We start from the raw sequence: 6,844 nt of genomic DNA on the forward strand, positions 1-6,844 counted from the left end.
GTGGATCCAAGAAAGAAGTCTTACACAACAGACTTTACAGGGAGGTGTGAGGACGGTCCACAGGTGAAGTTGGAGAAGCTCTAAGAAGCCCAGAAGGATCCGAACATATTCCATCCAATTAGCCTTTGGAAAAATATTCCAGAATCATTACGTGTAGCTTCCCTATTGGACAAATGCTAATAACCCCCTATGTGCGGATCGGATAACTATAATGATGATTCCGTTTTTACTAAAAACTATAAATACCTGACAGTTTTGTACGATAATTGACACTGTCTGGAATAACATTCCTTCCACTTGTCTTCTGTCTTCTTATTTTGCGACTTGGGAAGGTTCTAGCGTTCGAGAGCTCAAGTTATACGCGACATACTAGGAATCTAAGTTCGAGATATAACACTGGGGACCCGTGTAGCATTTTGACATCCAACGAATTGCGTTGTGAGCTGTCATCTCTCAACCACTTCACATTGATACATTCGATATATTAGGTTTCCAATTATCAGACTTTATTTTCAATGCTAATCGTTGTGTTTTTCATTTTTGAGAATGTCTTATTTTATGTTTATTAGTTCTCATCAGATTTTTCTAGTCGGTCGGTATTCATACTTTTTCGCTTTGGTCAGTCGTGTTTTGATCGTTTAGCTCGATGGACTTTCAGCTATTTTAGATCTATTGATAAACAATACTTGGATTTTGACAGGTATGCTTTACTTATTTTATCATGGTATTTTAAAATCCCATATTATAAGCTATATGCTCTGTTTGAATTAAGGAATGTATTTCAACTGGTGCATCCTAAATTGTTTATACAGTATTTGTGGAACAATAACGCATGTTGTTCTTTAGACTTATAACTTTGAAATTCCATCAGAAAGATTGAGTCGTTCATTTTTCTGTCGAGCACGTAAAACATTTGTTGAGAATGGTCAATCCCCAAATAAAAGTAGTAATAAAGGAAATCAGTATCTATTAAGATGAATTTGTGATACATTAAATTGTTTAGTGTGGACTATGCTCATGGATTTTTAACACATTTCCGTTAAAACGTGTGTTTCTTGACGCATACTAAGTTCATAAATGCGAATCATTAGCCTAGATGTGTATTCGTATATATTGTGGTTGTTAAAAAGGCTTCCATTACTACACTTCTCTCTTCTCGTTAGCGGAGCAGGAAAAAAGTGGATAGAAATAGTCTTGTTGACTATACTGAAGTCGAAATTGCGAAATCTTAGCATAGTCCACTTACGTTTCAACAACGTATAATGTCAAACATTCCACAATGCACTTGTTAAGGCATAGGGACAGGCCAGAAATCCTCAACGAACTCTGTTCTTGGCTCTCCTTTCCAATTGTTCCCTGGTGCTGTTTATTTTTTGATGTCTACCTCCAACTCTCGAGGCAATGCGTTCATTGGTTTTTACTCTTTTCCTTTCATCTTAAGAATTCAAAGTTGGGGCTTGCATTGTGATGTTGCTTGGTGATTTCCATAAAGTTTGGCCTATCCACCCCCAGCGTCTTTTCTTAATTTCCTCTTCAACTAGTTGTTGATCTGTTCTGTGATAGAGTAGGTTATTACTGGTGGTGTCTGACCAACGGATCTAGAGTACCATGCGTAGACAACTATTTGTAAAATACCTGGTTGTAGCAGTTCTCAAAGTTTCATCTCCGTACAACAGAACTATCTTGATTTTTGTATTGAATTATGAGTTCCAAATCCCCTTCAATCTTATGAATGTTGGTCTTGCTCTGCCAATCCGTGCCTTTACGTCTGCATCACACCCCGCTTGCTTATCAGTGATACTGCTGAGGTTCTTAAAAGTTTTTACTTCCAGAGCTTCCCCATGAAGTTTGACTTGGTTGGTCTTTGCTTTGTATTTTGAGGATATTGCTTTTTCCCATGTGAATGTTGAGGCCTACTGCTATAGAGGCTGTCACTATTTCGGCTGTCTTCACCTGCATTTGTTGCTGTGAATGGGATAGAGAGGCTAGGTCATCTATAAAGTTCAAACAATTTAACTGCATCCAAGCTATCCACTGTATCCTGTGCTTCTCCTCAGTTATGGAGGTCATCTACTACTTAACCACCAGAAGAAAGAGAAAGGGGGAGAATGAGCAGCTTTGTCTGACATTGGTCTTCACTTGGAATACATTTTCGAACTGCCCTCCGTGCATGACTTTGCAGTGTAGTCTGTTGTAAGAATTCCGTACGATTGTGACAATCTTCTCAGATACGTCATAGTGTCGAGGAAGGTCCCATAAAGTTCTATTCATTCCGTCGAATGCTTTTCCATAGTCAAGTAAGTTGGTGTATAGTGATGAGTTCCATTTCATCAATTGTATCGCAATTTGGTCGGTACATAATTGATCCTTACGAAATCCAGTATGTTTGTCTGGAAATCGAACCTATACTGAATCTTTCATTTGGTTTAGCAACACCATTGAAAACTTTTCATGGCATTGATAATAGTATGATGCTTCTAGCCCTCGCACGTTCTAAGATCTCTTTTCTCCGGTATCTTGATGAGATATCTCTCAAGACTGTCAGCACTTGTTCTTCCTGCCAAATCTTTCTAAAGAGAACTTGGGGCATCTCTGCAGTTACTTCCATGTCGGAATTCAATGCTCCATCTGGTATGGTGTTCAGTTCTTCTGCTTTACCATTCTTGATTTGTCTGATGGCCATGCTGATTTCTTCTATTGTTACTGCGATAACATCTTTGGGAAGGTTCGTGTGTGTTGCTTCGATGCCTAGCGGGTTCTGTTGGGCCGATCTGTTTAAGAGCTTTTGATAATGTTGTACTTTCCTGTTCCGTTGCTCTTGAACTTCACCGTTTATTTTTATCTTTCTTCTTGACTGGTCGCTCTCGTTCACCATATTTTCCCTCTAACTTCATCGTATTGAATGGTTGTATTATGTTTCCTTCTCTTGTAGCTTTTTCCTGTCATTGCTAGGCCTTCCAAATATTTCCGCTTTTAGTCCTAGTGCTTCTCCTCATGTGATTGTTTGCTTCTGTGTATTCGCCTTGGCTTCCTCTGTTCCTGTCCGACCCCCAAATGCCCTGGTACGGCCGAAAATGAGGAGAGTCCGCCCATTCTTTCGAAATGCTCTCACATGTCTGATAAGTCTTGCTGATTGAACGCATTATTCGGATCCTAAGCTAGTCTTGTACCCCCAAGCTAGAACTACACAGCGACTTAAACACGAGAGAAAAGGCACAAAATATGCGGGAAGCACTTTACTCCGAAGGTTCATTTATGTACAGAAAATATAGGGTTTTTATAGTATTTTAAAAGTCCTTGAGATTTCCTGAAAATTGTGGAATGCTACTAAACATAGTAGCAGTGTAGTAATCAGCCAATCAGAACCTCTACATGTGACTTTTCATTTTTCGCGATGTTTCTAGCAAAACTTCTAATCAAACGCTGATTGGATAAAATGCTTCTTAATGTTTTCCCGAGCTTGTCATGTCTATTGCGAGAAATTTGCAGGATCATCTTAACAATGTCCACGCGTATATAGCCACTGACAGGGAAGCCCTGCAGACTGAATTTCGCGACTTTATCCACCCCCACGAAACAATGTTGAATCCTCAACTTCCGACGTACTGACGTTGTTACAGATCGAGTTTGTGGGACGGTCTGCTGATTTCAACCTTTCTATCCAATCAAGCCCCAATAAGTCGAATGATGGACGTTCTGCCAAAAATGTTACCCCCTTCTCCGCAAACTCTTTGACTGTGATTTCACAGTGAATCTCTCCATCAATGTTTAGAATACCCCCAGATGCGCTGTGTGTCGATTGACGAGTTGAAAATATTCTTGATCCGACAATTTTCACCCACGTATGGCTAGAAATTACCTATACATCCAAACCCTTGTATCTACTATCACCGGTCCTTGACCATTTGGAACTATCGTAATCAGTAGTTTACTGAGCACTTTGAAACTAATTGTTAACTGTAACTCTTCAAGGCTTGAACTTTATATGGCCAACTCATATTTTGTAAAATACAAACAACAGCCTAAACTCTAGCTACCTCTACAAATGTATACTTCTCCCGGGACTTCAAGGTCAGTACCAACATCGGAAGTGCAGTTTATTCGAACCTCTCAAGTTACCATCAGAGTAATCGTATAAAATGATGGTGATGTTCAGAGAATGAGTCCTACTTTCATGAACTCTGGTATGACTTCTCCCTATAATTACATCTCAGAAGTAAACTTACCTATTTTGGTAATTATAAGCTGAGCATCTTGTAGTCATTGCGAAAAACCTATTCATTTAAGGGTGTGAAAGCTAGTCTAGGTCATAGGCACAGCATTTTACTCTCATTAGACATGTCCAGAATATCTAATATGCCTTTGATTAGCTAGTTTTGAAGTATTAGTGGTAGTAGTAGTAGTAATAATAATAATAATAGCAGGAGGAGTAATAGTAGCAATCTTCAGTTCCGATAGATGACTTTATTTTGAGAATTGATGGAATAGACCAATGTGACTGAGAGGTTTGTAATAGATAAATTTCCATCGTACTGAAGCCCTGTGGACACCATATTTGGAGGATTTATTCGAACGATAATATCCCCCATCTTGTTGAGTTCAGGATTAAGCAGTTGCAGCAAGTAATTCACGAATATAAATGCTTTGTTAGTAAATAGCACTGCTGTTGACTGTCTTAACTTTTCTAGGCACGTCACTAGCTGAAGAGACTCGGTCAAGTATCTCCACAAGATCACATTTTCTTTCGTCGCAAAACACATCAGTGATAGCTAGCCAGCGTAAAAGCTATACACTTAGACATCTCTGTCTACTGTCCAATAATTCCTACCACCTAATAACCCAATACATCTGGATTAATTGTCCTAGAAACACTTCGACAAAAGGTAATACAACAACTATACAGCCAAGTTTCCCACTACCCGATCTCCCTTGACTGGTGAGCTTGACATAACCTAGAACATGAAAGTATATTTCGCGTTTCTGTCCCTAATCTCAAAGTCATCACTCATTTTTCCTACACTGTGACAATGCTTTTACATTCTTGGATTATTTCCCAATACCTAAACCATTCTAATTATGAATATATTCTGAAGTTCATTCGAATAAGAATTTCATGTCACCTACTTTAGAAATCATGTTGTTCTGACCGGAAAATATCGAAATGTACTTCCAATATTCAGAGACATGTTTTCAAGCTCAATGTAATCCGATGACAAGCACAGTTCCTCGTACTTGTCCAAGCACTTCCATGAGGATACACTAGATTGAACGCGTCCGCTAACGATATTTCCACATCGTATTAGAGTCTCAGGACGACCGCCTTTCAATGAGAAAATGTAACCGACTGGTAGAGTACACATCACGATTCACATTGGTACAGGAAGAACTGAAAATATATTTCTCAATAATAACTGCCATATTGAATATCACGAATTCCACTGTGTTTCGGATACATTTATCTTACTCAAATTTTAAACTAGTTTGTTTACAACTTTGACCTCACTCTGCTTCTGATTTGGTATTTTGGGAGTCCTTCACTAGAAGCCTAAAAATTGAAGGTTTATTGTGCAACTGTTATATTTGCTATTAGAAGGATATATTTGGGTTGATTACTTGTAATTTACAAGTAAACTTTGGTACCTGATCTGGAATTTGACTCTCTTTTTATTTGGGTCGTAAGTTACAAGTGGATCAATCGACCGCACTTTATTAAAGGACTATAGCAAAATTTGAAAGTAACACTCACGTTATACATTATATTAGATATTTCATAAATCAAGTCATGATGTAAGGGACGTTTGTTCAATCTTGGATATTTGGAACCAGGTAGGCACCTATTACAGCCTGACACCTATCCTCTCCATTTTTCCACAGGAGATTGTGCAAGGGTGGCGTTCACTAGTTATCATGGGATAGGACAATTTCCAACCTTTGGAGATAATCAAAATTCGGCTAATATCCTATGTTTCGCAATCGGAGGAGCCACCTCAGTTATGATCACATAAGTTGCCACAGTTTACTGTTGAAGGGTTGATGATTGGCTTTGTTTAAAATCAAAAATTCCATGAGTATAGCCTGAAACTTCTCAACTGCTACTAGTAGGGTTCATATCTAATTCAGTGAAATGATTTGACTGCTTGTTGCATTACCGGAATTCTCCTAAAGAGCCAAACAGCATTTTCATTCCAAGTGTTTCTTCTCGGCTGTTGCAGCTTGTGGGGAGGTAACCTGGATATCTATTCAGAATAGGCTTGTAGTGGCATTGATTTTAACCGCACGATCCTTAAAACTAAACAAGAAATAACTGGGAGAATGCCTATTCAACAATTAACATGGAGAGAAGGTCAACCATGGAGAAGGCGGGAAGAGTTAATTCAATTGAATGGAATGGCATGGCCCAGTCTTGCATGTGTATTTCCCCCACAGTGTTGTGGACTGTATTCAGAAGCAGAAAATGATCGAAAAGGTACTAATTGTATGAATGGGGATCTTACTTCACTTGGTAGATCAAACGACTAACACATTTATAGGAACCTCATGCAATTATGATAAGTGAGGAGACTGGCTTCTTCAAGTTAGCTTATGTTTCAAGAAAATGCTATGAAGTAATTAATAATCGCTGTGCATATGATAGACGTCAACTATACATGGTTTTTAATACTGATACGGTGCAAGGCTCACAACTTTATTCGTAATCAAAGATTTTGAAACAAATTGAACATTAAACAAGTTTCTGTTCCAAAGAAAACACCTGTTTCAGAATAGTTTCAATATCAAAATCAAATACTGACCTCTAGGTTCTATAGTGTCAGCATTTATCATTAGTCAGTGATGAATCACCACA

Source organism: Schistosoma mansoni, chromosome W (assembly GCF_000237925.1).
Source record: "Schistosoma mansoni strain Puerto Rico chromosome W, complete genome".
Taxonomy (NCBI): Eukaryota; Metazoa; Platyhelminthes; class Trematoda; order Strigeidida; family Schistosomatidae; genus Schistosoma; species Schistosoma mansoni.